Here is a 14,679-nt window from a genome sequence, read left to right as displayed (position 1 = left end):
GAATTATAAACCATTCAGATATATTAACAATAATTTATCTATCTATCAGCGGGTACTTATCGTATACATGATATTAACATATATATTATATTACATTACAAGTTGTAATGTGTTTAAATTCAGGTAAGCATTCATGGATATAACATTCTCATGATCCTGTTCATCAAATTATCCATCGCAATTAAGAATTCGATTGAATATATTCACAATCAGACAATTCATTTGTTAATCAGCAAGTTTATAGAAGAGAAAATGAAATATCTGTAATTAAATACGATGCATTGTCACAAGATTACTATTTGACATATATCGGATTTTTGGTCTAACCTTATATCCTTACGCAACTTTTGAAGCGACGTTGATTGGATTTAGTTCCTGGCAATTAAAATAAAATATAATCAGTGCCTCTTATTATTATTATTGATTTCCATGTATTTGCGAAGCATTCATAATAAGCAATTAATAATAATATTAACCGTTTACATTTATATGTAAAGGTACGCCATGATAAGAGGAAATCCTGTTATTGGCATAAATATCAATATAATCTGGTTGTGAGAAATGTTGTTATTTATTCAATAAACTATCTTGTTTCTTGGTGGAAAAAATAAAATAAAATTTAATCTGTTAATAGGTTTCTCTATACTTACGTATCTGTAACAATTTTCTGTTTAGTAATGCTACCTTTGGGAAGAAAACCTTATACGAGACTTCATATTACAGAACAAAGAAAAGCTCTGAAAAATTATTTATAAATCGGATCCATATTTTAAGCCAAAAATATGTGTTTGAGTTTTCAAAGCTCGGATTATAAAATTATACGTCATATGTAAAAATAAAAAAGGTACAAGACATAAAACCAACTTTTAAACAATACATAAAATTAGGAATTAATCAGTTACATTTATTTTGCATATTTCTAAACACTACAGTGAATTATATACGTTTCTTTTAACTCTTCTCCCCGATGGACAATATAAGGGCCTCTTTTATGAGTTTGGTCAGGTCCACATAATATGGAGACAGGGTGGTGAAGGATCCTCTACATCCGCGAAAAATTCCTGGAGGTTTTGACCTCTCCGAATTCGATTCCGAGTCCTCCAGAGTAGTAGGATGCCATTATAATCGCTCGGCCATCTGGCTTTCGTAAAATTATATAGGTTTTTAAATTTCGTATATTTTTGTAAATACACGAAGAAAAATACTGTTTTTTAAACTTCTCTCTTATTTTTATATGGAAAGAATAGCAATATAAATTTATAAGCTAAAATAATTTAGAAAGAAAAAATTATCTTTGTCTATAGAACTAACATTGAAATTCAAGAAGGCAAAATAACATTTACTAGTTTTGGCTTATAAAGTCAAACCTCTGAACAACGGCCACTGATAGAAATATAAAGATGGACTATTTGGAGGTTATTTTTATATATTTAAAAAAATGTTCTGAAAAAAACGGCTGCTGTTTAGAGGTGGTCATTATTGCAGGTTCGATTGCATTTGCTTTTTTTTAATTTTCTACTACATTAAGCACTTTATGTTTTATTAAATTAAAACTATTTATAAAATAGCTTCACTTTTAAGTAATCATCAACTACATAAAGTTCTTAATGATTACTTAAAAGTACTGTACATAAGGTTCCGCAAGTTTATTTATCATCTTATGTAAGTAAATAATATATTGATTTTAAAATTAGATATTTACTTAAATTACATTTCATGCAGCCACAAAAATTTCGAGATTTTCTTAATAAACACTTAATTAAAATTATAAGAATAAGTCAAATTCCATTCAAATACCTTAAAAGTATATAATTTTGCTCATGTTTACCAATTAAGAATGCCACGAAATCCAAACGAAAAGCAATGTTTATAATATTTAAAATTTACAACAATTCTGTCCTAGTGTCTGTCCTGTCTCCCTTGTTATAAAACTGAGTAAAATAGAAAAAAATATCAATAATTAAATTAAGAAATCCTGTTAAAACAAACAGGAAAACTTTTCTAAATAGAATATGTTTAACGAGAAGGTGTAATAATTAGTTTATCATTATACTGTCATCAAACTGATAAGATTATCTTCACTTTGATTTCAAACAATTTAAGTGTAATTCCGGCTTAGAATAGAATTAAGTAGATTACATTCGAGTTAATTTTTATCTAGAAATACAAAACTTAATTAATTGATAATACATAATTCTTAATAATTGCCTAATTTTCTATATTGTGTACGTAAATATATTTTAAAAAATTGTATCTAAGGACTAGAAATATTTTTAAGGTATCGATTTACACCTTTCTTTTTTGGTTCCTTTCTTTCTTTCTCTTCTTTTCTTTTAAGTTTAGCAGCAGAGTAAATACATTTTGTGAGTTAGCAGACCATAGAAGATATGGCAAAGGTGGGTAAAGTTGACAATCAAACATTTTCATTGATAAATGGCGCTGTCACATCCAGGAATGGAAGCTACGGAATCATCCGTAAAACAGAAACATGTCTTCGATAGAATCGAAAACATAATATATTTTCAACTGTATTTTCAAGATAAGATATTTTACAAGTTAACATTGCCAATGAGTTACATTCAACGTATTTTTGATTCGTTTAAATCTCTTTTTCCCAAATTTTTCGGTCCACCACCCCCTTTAGTACATATATTTCTTATATTTTGTTGCTTTCCCCTTTGTCTTCAAACTCTCCTTGAATTTTCTACCAACCATAACGGAGTAGGATCTACTTTAGAAATCATTGGTTTAAATTACAATAATTACTTGATAATAAAATGTATGACCTCGATAAAAAGCAATTAAATTTATAATATATAAAGTTAATTTTCCTTATTAATCAACAGAAATTAAATAGAAAGTAAGCTATTTATTTAACATTTAGTTTCTATTAAAAGAAATGAAGGTAAGGTTAGTTTCCACGGTTAGTATCAGAGACTACATAGATCAGTTATCGATTCTCGATCATTCATTTAAAAAAAAAAGCAAAAAAAAAGTACCTTTTCAGATCATTTGTCCTCGAAATATGATTATATGTAATTGTACAGTCATAAAATTCCCTTCAGAATTGTTGATTTTTTTTTATTATCATTATTTCCGATACACAAATTGGATATATTCAAATTTAAATTTTAAGAAATTGATTTAAATCAACGTTAAATAAAATAAAATAATTTATTTATTTATTTTTCTATAAAATATTTTTATTTAAAATTGAACAAGATTGCGTTTCTGATTACTGAATTAAGTTATGCCGAGTGGATTAATAAAACAAATGACACTACCACCTGTCGTCATAATGTCATCCATGTCAGATCCATATTGTACATGTGACAAAGCAACAGTAATTATAAATACAGTTATATTCAATTAATTATAATTATCTAATATAGAAACCATATTATAGATGAAGTATATATATATATATATATTTATATATAAAAAGTACAGGTGTACTTATATTATCAATAGATGGAGCTACATGTTATTTTATAAGATTTTTTTCCCTCCACATTTATTATATACGATGGTTTATATTTTATTATTAATTAGTCTATGATTTGAAGTATTTTAAACTCTCTTTTTAAAGTTTGAACTGAACAGAATTAGCAATTAATAATTAAAATGTATATAATAAATATTATTTTACGTAGAAATTATTAGGAAAATATAATAATTAATTTATGAATTTTTCTGCGAAACTTTATTAAATAATAGAGAAAAAAATTGACGTAATGAAGAAAATATAATAGAAAAAAAACAAGGTTAAATCTTATTGAAAAAGTTTGAAAAAAAATGTTTTAAATGGTTTTTTTTTCCTTTTTTTTAAGAGAAAAGAAATGATATCAACCCGAGGAGCAGACACAAAAAATGATGATTGACAGGAAAGTTGAAATGCTGTCTGGTTTCGACCACCTGGTGTAGCCAGAAAAGTCTATACAAGTGACATCTGACACTGAGGTAGTGAAGGTGACAAACGATGGAAATTTCGTCTCATCTTCTGTTCTGGCACAAAAATCATGTTATATCATCATCTCCAGTTTCCTTCGTTAATACGTTATATTGATAAAGAAATATGGAAAGGAAACTCTTTAAATATTCGACTGAATACACTAAGAATCAACAGATAAATAATACATGATATTTATAATTTAAAAGAACTGTCAACTTGGCAGTTTTCGTTAATTGAATTATGTAATTCGCTTAATTGCTAAAATAGTTTGCATCTAATTAAATTTACAATTGTAATATTTGAAATATCCATTTAGAATTTGTTTCTTTAAATTAATAAATTCTTTCGTCTTTGATTAAGTTAGCAAATTATAATTTATTTTTCTTTCCAATATATATTTATTCATTATAAATTAATGTAAAAATTAAGGTTTATCTGAATAAAAAGAAGAATAAAACATTAAGATACGTGTTTCTAGTCCTTTATTTCTTTCTTATATCGAAGGGTGTGAACACCCTTCGATATAAGTAAGCAAGTTATACTTAACATGAATAAATTATATTTATTTATTTAAAATACAATAATTAAAAACAGTAATATGAATAAAATAAAGAGAAATAAGATCAGAATTTATCAAAATCAATAGAAAAAAGTTGGCAAAACAAAGAAAGAAAATCCGGATGAGCAAATAAACCGTTTCTATTATAAAACTGCGCTGAAGGCGATTCTACTATTTACAAGTATAAAATTTACCTTTTTTAAATGTAATATTATATTCATCTGTAGTAAATCACTGATTTAAACTAATTAAAATCAAACATTTCATTCATTTAAGTAATAATATTTCAATTCTTAACCGGCTCTGTTTACGAAAAAAAGCAATTAATTAATCACTCGCATCGAAAATTATTAAGTTAATTAATAATAATTTAAGTACAGTAAAATATAAGAAATATTGCAATTTAATTTTCAAAATATTTATTGGTTTAGTAGATTTTAATGTCATCATTTAACCATTTATATTTTTGAAGTATACTATGCAGACTATTGATTTTGGGGCATATTATGTAGACTTATTGATTTTAGATAGCGAGAAGTTGAAGGTGGTCCTACGTTCTGTGGTATCTTTTACAACATACTGTTAAATATATTTAAGAACTATTTAATAACTACTTTATATTGAACATGAAACCAAGAAGTTCCATAGATATCGATTGTACTGTAGTGAATTTATCATTAACATCCAATGAACTGTAAGAGATTATTAAGACATTTATTAAAATATATATATATTAGAGTGTCGTATCACGAAATTTAAACGTCATTTTCAGCACATCATCCTTTAAAAAAATAACTACAAAAGCACATTTTCTAGATNTAAATTTCAGAAATGGAAATTCAAAATACGGATATCATTTTTATGCTATCATAAAAAGTTCCATAACATTTTAAACCATCTTGAAGGAATATTGTAATAAACTTTTATAGAATATATAATATATTATATAAACATAATGACTCGTGAATTTAAACACTCATTGAGCTTACGTTATTGAAAATTTTATGTCCTACTTAAACAAGGTATAAAAAAATTTTAAATTAAAATATTTAAATAATAATAACAAACGAAGAAACAAGAATTTCCTCTTAATCGTATCATTCATCTTATAGCATTTAGAAAAAAAATTAGAAAATAAAAAATTAATTTTTCAGATGTTGGAATTATTCATGTAGTTTGGAGGAGTTGATAAGGAGGAATACAGTTTTTTATTTTATGTTTCCTTGATCAAGAATGGAAAATTTTCGGTGATGCAGTTCCTTTTTTTACAATTTCCAAATGTAATTACTTTACTTAACCCGGGGTTCTTACAACGGGTGTGGCTTTATGAAAACTATGTGACGATGCTGCAGTGTAATTGTCAGATTGGAAAAAATAAGGGGAAAAAAGAAAGTATATCTTTAAAAATTTGACAGAAAATTCTATTTAAAAGTTTCTGATCTCGAAAAACATTTTCTGGAATTATAACTTCGGGATTTAAGGGGGGAATGAATTTTTAATGCAAAGTCCAATGCGAATTGAGACCACGTTAGTAGAAGGGGGAGAGAAAAAATCTATCTAAAACTTAAATTATTTTCGCATACAGATATTAGATATAATAAAAAATTTTCTATATTAGTTATCTTTAAAGGAAAGATGTTTCAGAACCTTTTAACTTTATGAAAAATCAAAATTTAATTTATAAATAATTGAACGTATGGCATTACTAAATAGAATTCATTAAAAAAGATTAAGTTCAAAGGTCCAAAAACACATTTACCCTTTCTGGCTGAGTGGCCAAGTGTAGAAACTTTGTATATACCAAACATCGATTATTCAAAGCTGTGGTCTTATACTTTATGCTGCTTCAAATAACGAATGTATTCTTAGAGATGGAGATATATAAGCATTCTTGATGTGTTTCAACATGTGTGCGGGTTATAATGTTTTCGACTGTGTCTCCAAGGTCGAGTCAAGTGTGTAATAAATTTAACTACACCCAAATAGTTTTCTTCGCTTTACTTAATAAACTCGTATAACTCTCTTTAACTTAATCCTAAATAAGAGAAAATATTCGTATCAAAAATTTCTATATTTAAATCTTCGGAAGTAATAGTAAATTATATATTATTGTATAAAGTAATATGTAATAATCATTTATCAAAAAATTAATTCGTTCTTCTAAGTTATAGGTTCCCGACCATTAGATGTGAAAATGGGATATATTTTAAATTCTGAAGTTGTCACTGGTTGGGTCATAATCATAAATATTATCCATTGTCTTTGCAGTTATCGAACGATTCTCGGTGATAATGCTTCATAATTCACACCAAATAATTGGTTCTGTCGAATTTTATCGATTGAAGATACTTATGCACAATCGAATTAAGCTAGACTTTACTGCTTCTTTCAAATACCACCACTTGAAAGTTTTTATTAAAATTATCTCCTTATAAAGGCCTGAAACAGGAAGGTTATTTCTGATATATTTTATTCATCTGTTATCCCATTTTACATACGAAAAAATATATAAATTTATACAGAATTCGTTCATAATTTCGACTATTTTGTCTCGCAGATGTTACATTTGGTCGGAATTCCTAACGTTTATTCATGTTAGACGGGTATAGAATATATATCTTTTCTTAGTGATTTTTCATACAGAAGAATTCATCAGCTTTATAAATCACATCCTCATTTAATTTATTAAAAAATAATTAGAAGTAGCTAATTATTTTTGAATACTTGAATAAGTGTTATTGATTAAATCAACACTTAATTAATTTATATAACTGCATATTTTATACGAATAATATCGAAAATGTCTTGAACTTTGCTAATTTACTTCTTGTTTATTTATTCAATTTAAATTTATGATTTTACGGTGTCTGGAAAATTTGTCTGAAGACTTGTATAAATCTCAGAATAGTATTTTTATCTGTTTAAGAAGCAATTAAAATTTTTTAATATTTTAATTATCAATTCATATAAACATAACTAAGTATATCTCGACCTTCAAAAGATAATTATCTTCTGTTCTGTTTTACATGAAAGTTAATCAGTCATTTATATTTTAGATGTAATAGTTTGTTTCTTTTATAGATTTGTATCATTAATACAATATTTCTGTTTGCTGTTTTAAACCGTATACAGTATGCTCGTCTAATTAAAATTTGTTTTAATGTATAACACTAATGGGATTATTAAAGCACGATCAATAATCCACTAAGTTAAATCAGATTATTAAAGCCTCAATACTTATAACTAATACTTATATTACATTTGAGTACAATATATAACAAAATAACTCGCTGTCTAAGCTAATATTTGTCGAATTTTAATTTATTATATCATTTAATGTAATTGGAGTTTGTGATTCTATCGTGGGAATTGCGACTCACTAATTGGAAAACATATGATTCATTGTTGTAACAATCATCCTTTAAAAATTTAAGTTTCTAAAACATTAAGTTTGCAGATCTAACTTTTCTATCTTTTCGAGTGTACTATAGTTAGTGGTCCACCAACGATCCAGTGTGACAGAAGCCTTTATATATACTCGTATAAATAAATAGTGATGTTGAAGAGCTGCACTTTTATATAAATAATATTTTAAAATGAAGAAACAATTACCATAATTTAATTATTTTAAAAAATTTTGTGGCACATTTAGTGGAAAGATTCGCAGTGTATACAGTTTGTGTTACTAATCTAATGAATGTAACGTATTAAAATGCATGTATAAAGTAAATCTTATACTGCTCTTGATACTAAGATTTTTTATATTACTATCTTTGTAAACCAATCTATTAATTAAATTAGAAGATAATTAGTAATAAACTCTAAAATACGATTAATGACATAAATATGTACATAACTTATTTCTTTATACGGTACTACTTAATAGTATAGGCTAAATATATATATATAGGTCTATATATATATAGTACTCGCTTAATAATATTACTATATATATATATAGTAATATTATTAAGTAGTATGTGTAAATAAGGTGGTTTCTGTAGGGGATCTGATAACTCTTTACGGATCGGATCCCTACCCCTTATTACTTAGGAGTTGATCCGATTTTACTGCTATATATATAGTGTACAGCAGTGTACAAGTGTACAGGTTATATAAAATACCATTCAAATATAGGATGCGATTATTACCTAATTTTGTTAGTGGTGTAAGGTACCTATCGTGACAAGGTTTGGCCACCCTTGCAATATAACATACTATTATTAAGATCATAAACTAATTTAAACACGTAAGAGAAAATAAATAAATTTCTATTTAAATTTAATTTTTTTGAAATTTATGTAGACTTTAAATAATTGCGCAGTAGTTTGCCTAAATAAAAATTTTATCTTCTTTATTTATTATGGCAATAAATATGGTTAAAAATGCTATTTTTTCAATACAAAAATTTATGAATAATAGATGAAAGAAACCAAAGACGTTATTGAATAAGTTAACCGTCTTTTGATTCCATTTACAGACTTGTTCAGCCTTCTAATTTTTATTGACAAGACTTTAAGATCAACATAGAATTTAAACTTCTTCTTCTGCCAAAAAGTTAACAGAGAGAAAGAAAAATTAGAATTTAAAAAAAAAATCTGCGTTTTTTAAAAAGAAGAAATAAATCATCTTTAATTTTAGAATTATCCTAGAAAATTTCCTTGTCAAAAATTATTTAAATTCCCTTACATTATGAGATATAGAAAATGATATTGTTATGCTATTCACTTTATAGAATATCTAACTTTTTAAGCAAATTAATCAAATTATAATTAATTTTTAAATGTTAGAGTATATTAAAAAATAATTTACTTAAATGAAAAATTGATATTTCTGAATTAAATATTATTTCTATTGTGTAAACACGATTAAAACAACTAAGTATAATTAATATTAGTGATACTAAAGTGTGATTTTTTTAAAATTACAATTGTGTAAAATGTGAATTAAAGGAGGATCTTTGTATGTTCTCAATTGAGAATGGAGAATTTTATTTTCAAACATCAAATCAGTTTAGAAAATTGAGGAATTTAATTGATCATTAAACAGTCATTTAACATATGAAAGCCCTCAAGCATAGTTGTAATATCAGGGAACTTACTTGTAAGTATATTTTAAAAATATTTTAAATTTTTTTATTTTTATTATCGATCACATTATAGTAATAAAATGTTAAATTAATAATTGTTAATATGTGGAGGAGATAGTGTGCGTTTAAGGTATGTCTACTAATAAAGAAACATAAAGTTTTAATTATACTCATTGAAGTGCACCGAGAAGTAGGCTTGGAATCGAATGAAACTTTGTTAGTGTGAACCTAATGATACTACTAATAGGCGATTACAATATCATAGCAAAGTGACTATGAAAGAAAGGTACAATTAAAATATATATATTAGTTAGTACCTTATAGGATCCCTCTTGCCTTCATACTTGCGGCGATACGGTCGGGTGTGGAAACGTACAAATTTGTCTGTAGATATGCAACTGCCGCTCTGGATCCCTCAAATTTGTAGACGTGCCAAAGTTGGCTTTTATCTAGAATCCAACAAATGCTCGATGCGAAATTTGGAAAGAAATGTGGAAATGTGATGGAATAATTCCTGGAAAATCCTAGTTCTGTGCGGTCGAGCATTATCTGTCTGGAAAATAATTGCAACCCTGTCATAAGAGACAATGACGAGGGCACAGAATTTCCTAAACATACCTCTGTACCATCAATGTTCCTCCAATCACTTTAAGATTAAAGATAACCACTTTCCTACGAGATATCTACCTAAACTAGCATATTTGTAAATTTGTCTCTGGTAGTTGCCTAGTAAGATTCTGTATCTGTTTCTGGATAGTGGACCAGGATACTTTTGCAGCTATTCATATTTGTGTCATAATCAGACGATCATTCCTCTTGGTGGCATGTCTGGGGGTCCAGAGCCTGCCCACTGTGTACGTGTGTCTTGATGTATTCACTGCTCACGGTCAGGTCAGAGCGACACAGTTAGCAGGCAACCTGTTTTCCTGATTCAATAATGCAAATTCCATTAGCTGTGTGAATGGTTTTCAGTGTGTCGTACAGACACAGTTGGCATTTGAAGATCACCAAGTTTTAAACACAGGACGCCTCTTGAGCGTTTTATACTGGGGTAGCAGTTTTGAGGAATTCTAGTGGCAATACCTGGCTTGTTATAGAATCACTATTGTAATCATTTACTTGCTTAACTGCTTTGCTGTGTGCTGAATTTTTTGGAAATTGGGCAATCTATCAGAGTGCCCAATTTCCAAAAATTTCCAATGAACGTTTGTCTTATGAATATATATGAATAATGACACAATTACCTATTTCTCAGCAACGAACCTAAAAATCCAAGTATTTAGAATATCTAGCTAAGACAAAATGTAAGGAAATTTTAACAATATATTCTATTAGATTGCTCAATCTTACTTTTTGTTTATCCAAAAATGTCTTGAAATATTACGAAGAAATCTTATGAGGAAGGATTGCATATCTTTCTTATCTGCAAACCCAGAATTTCGTATGTCAGATTAATCAGCAATATCGGAATAAACATCAAGGTACTATCTGAATATTCGATTGTATTCGTAGTTTTTATGCCTGATGTAGTAACAGAGATTTGTATGAAGACAAGTACAGCATGCTGCTTACCTTCCCCACCACATTAATATATTCATGTAAATTAAAATTCTTTCATTGATCTTCAGTTAAAGTAAAATTAATAAATCATTTGCATATGCAACAAGCCTCAATATTTATTTATTTATTATAATAGATACAAAAGTGACATTTACGAAATAATAAATAAATTTAATGATACTGGGAAATCAAATTATAACTGGAAATTAAACACATGGTGTGTAACATTTGTTAAACATGACCTTCGATGCATGATTTGAAGTAAATGCAAAGAATAAAACTCTTAATGAATAAAACAAAATTTGTATCAACGTTCTGACTTTCAAAGGGTTTTACAATACAGAATTACGGATATTGCATTGTATAGTAAAGAATTTACAAAATGGATATTCATATTGATGTTGTCGAATATGGATATTCATATATTCTTTTACTGGCTGTTTATAGATTACATTAAAAGTCAAAATTGTCTTAATATTTAGAAATAGCGCTTAGTTCAAATGTTCAGGCCCACCAGTGGCCGAGTGGCCTGGAGACAGCCTGACCACGTGGAGTTTACCGAATTTTCTTCACGTTCGTAACACCTAAATAGGGGCCAATTTCTTATAAAAAAATCCTCCATGGGAGACACTCCATGACAGATCGTCCACGTGTCGCATTGCCGTATAGAAAACGATTTAATTCAATAAATGTTAATGTTAATCAGATAAACGAGAAAAAATTAACCAAAATATGAGAGATTTGAACTGAACCCGATCTATACTGTAATGGACTTAATCCCAATGTGGGTTAGTCTCCGCGTAATAGAACAAAATATAGCCTACAGTATAATCTTTGGTATAATCGTCCCTAATATTTAATATGCCATAAGAAATTAAGGGAATCGTACATTTTTGTCATTTATTTTCTTTTTAATAATAACAATACAAATTAATCACGTAATTTTTCTTACGTTGCTTAAATATTTTACCTCACAAGTGAGATTGTTTTTTAATTATTCGATTAAAAACGTTCTGAAAGAAATTAATAAAGGTGGATTGTCTCTAGATCCCAGAAATGCTGTCTCCGGATTCCAAGATTTTTGTCAAAAGTCTTAGGATTTCATATGGCATCTTGCCAAGTAATATGCAGTACGTTAGATAGAATTAAATGAAAATTTCATTTCCAGGATTGGATGCAATCTCATATCAATATTTACGGTAGGCACATTACATAAATAAAATTGACATAAATATAAAACCTGTTTTAATTAAATTCTGGCATTGAATTTACTTAAATAAACATGATATATATAAGATAATTAAATGAATAATTTTAAACTATTCGTATATTTAATATATTAATATATATATCATTACATACGGCGTGTACTTTTATATAAATATTCTTCAATCTTTTAATTTTTCATTCCTCATCAATCGATTGCTCCCATTGTGGACATAACCGAACCCACAATAGGGTATGGATTAAAAGGCCCTTTTAATGCCTTCAGGGTAGAGAAAAAGCTTTTCTATCCTAAAGGCCGAACTTTTTTTCCCGTAAACTTTGTGCCAGCAATCAAAACACCAAGATCCAGGATTGGACCTTGGTGCAAGTGACACCAAGGTCCAATCCTGGATTCCAAGACGTTTGCATAACCAAGTGGCACGTCGTCTAAAACAATTCTATTTGCAAGCTCCCAACTAATGCCGTTTTTCTAACACCAGGCTCTAAATTAAATTAAATTTATATGTTTAAGAATAATAAACAATTTAATTATATGCCTCTAATAATTCATAATGTAAATTTATTGATTATAATTAAACTATAATAAATTTCACGCGAATTAGCATATCATGCAAAGTTATATACAATGGTATACTGAGAAAGAAAGGCAACAGCTAAAGTTAAACTTCTGAATTAGCACTAATTATAGTTATAAAGTTTTTACGTATTCAGAAAAGTGATAAAGATGTTGCAATTTTCATACCATTAATACAAACGCTTTTATACTGATATACACTATAATAAACAATAATAATATATTTAACCTTCGTGATACGATGCACCAAGTAATTATAAACAGATAAAGGAAGCAGAAAGTAAATACCTGAAAGATAACCTTCAAAATATTGAAGCTGTTAGAGAAATTAACTTCGAGTTAACTAAATAAAGTATACTAATTTTAATTAAAGGCTTTAATTTATCAATAAACAACCGTTTAATTATAAAGATTCGTGAATTTTATCGCGAAACGAGAAGCAATTTTCACCCAAAACACGAAAAGTCACATACACAAATGTTATATTCATTGTTTATTTTATTACAAAGATTAATATACAATGATTTATTACTTTATATAGCACTTTTAATAATAATAAAAAATACTACAAAGCTATTTTAATATATTATTTTCTATTTTAATTTTAGCTTAAAATATGAAATTCAATAAAAATAAATATATCAAAACTTACAATTAATAAAAAAAATCATCATTTTTATATCTTAAAATAAGAAAAGTTTTTATAAATTTCATTTTTCCCCTATTTTAAGAACTGTTCATTCCAGAAACTTTCAATTTGAAGATTTCGAAAAGGAACGTATTCTAAAGAATTTCTTTATTTGTTACATGTCTTAACTGTTTTCGAAATGTATGGCATCTTCTTTCTTCCTTTGAAATATTTTTTAACAAATGTTAGAAATGTCTCAAACTTTAATTTATAAAAAAATAATACAAACATAAAGATAAAGACTACTTTTTAAAGTTACGTTTATTGTACCATAATTATGTTTTTATATTCTGGTACACAGAATAATGTGAAATTAAACTTTAAACAATATGCTCAAGGAAATAGTTTTTCCCTGCTATGAATTATTTCACAGTTATATTATCAGTAAACTTGCTAAAATGATAAATTATATAACTTTATATTGTATTATTGTTACTTGGATACGTTGATGTTTTTCGAAACAACTACAGTATAAGGAAATTTGTAACTATTGTACGTCAAAATACAATTCTAAGTAAATTCTAACAAGTATTTAATTCTTATTTCTTAAAAATACAACCGTTTTTATTGATAAAGATAAGATTTTCGTGCTATTTACGTTATTATTTCTACCGTGATTAAGGATTGTTTTTATGCTTGTCGTCCGTGTATACTTTCGTATATTTATCAAATTTGACTGTAGTAAATACCATTGGACTAATATACACCAAAAAAAGTTTTATCAACTATTTTCCTGGTATGTATTTCGGCCTTTACAATGGCCCTCTTCAGTCAGTATATGATTTTTTCCTTAATAAATAATTTAAAATATATTTAGAAAATTTAATGTTTTGTTACGTTTTGCTGTCACATACATTAAATATATTTATAAAAATTTCCTGGTTTGTTAATGTCTTTATGTTATTTTCATTGAATTCCAACTATAAATAGAAATAAACAAGTATTCGGGAGTTTATATTACCCTCAGGAGTTATTTCCCTTTATTAATTCTTTTAAATTTTTATATTTTTACCCAAAAATTTATATTTTC

At 27.0% G+C, this 14,679-nt stretch overlaps 1 protein-coding gene across 2 annotated transcripts in view; it reads right to left on the bottom strand.

Annotated features, from left to right (window-relative positions):
* Positions 1 to 14,679, bottom strand: part of LOC111631585 (probable G-protein coupled receptor No9) — a 52,536-nt gene that overhangs the window by 3,200 nt on the left and 34,657 nt on the right. The gene's annotated exons all lie outside the window — the stretch shown is intronic.

This window comes from Centruroides sculpturatus, unplaced genomic scaffold, assembly GCF_000671375.1.
Source record: "Centruroides sculpturatus isolate CEXI.00-Female unplaced genomic scaffold, Cexi_2.0 scaffold64, whole genome shotgun sequence".
NCBI lineage: Eukaryota > Metazoa > Arthropoda > Arachnida > Scorpiones > Buthidae > Centruroides > Centruroides sculpturatus.
This window is presented reverse-complemented; position numbering and strand designations above follow the sequence as displayed.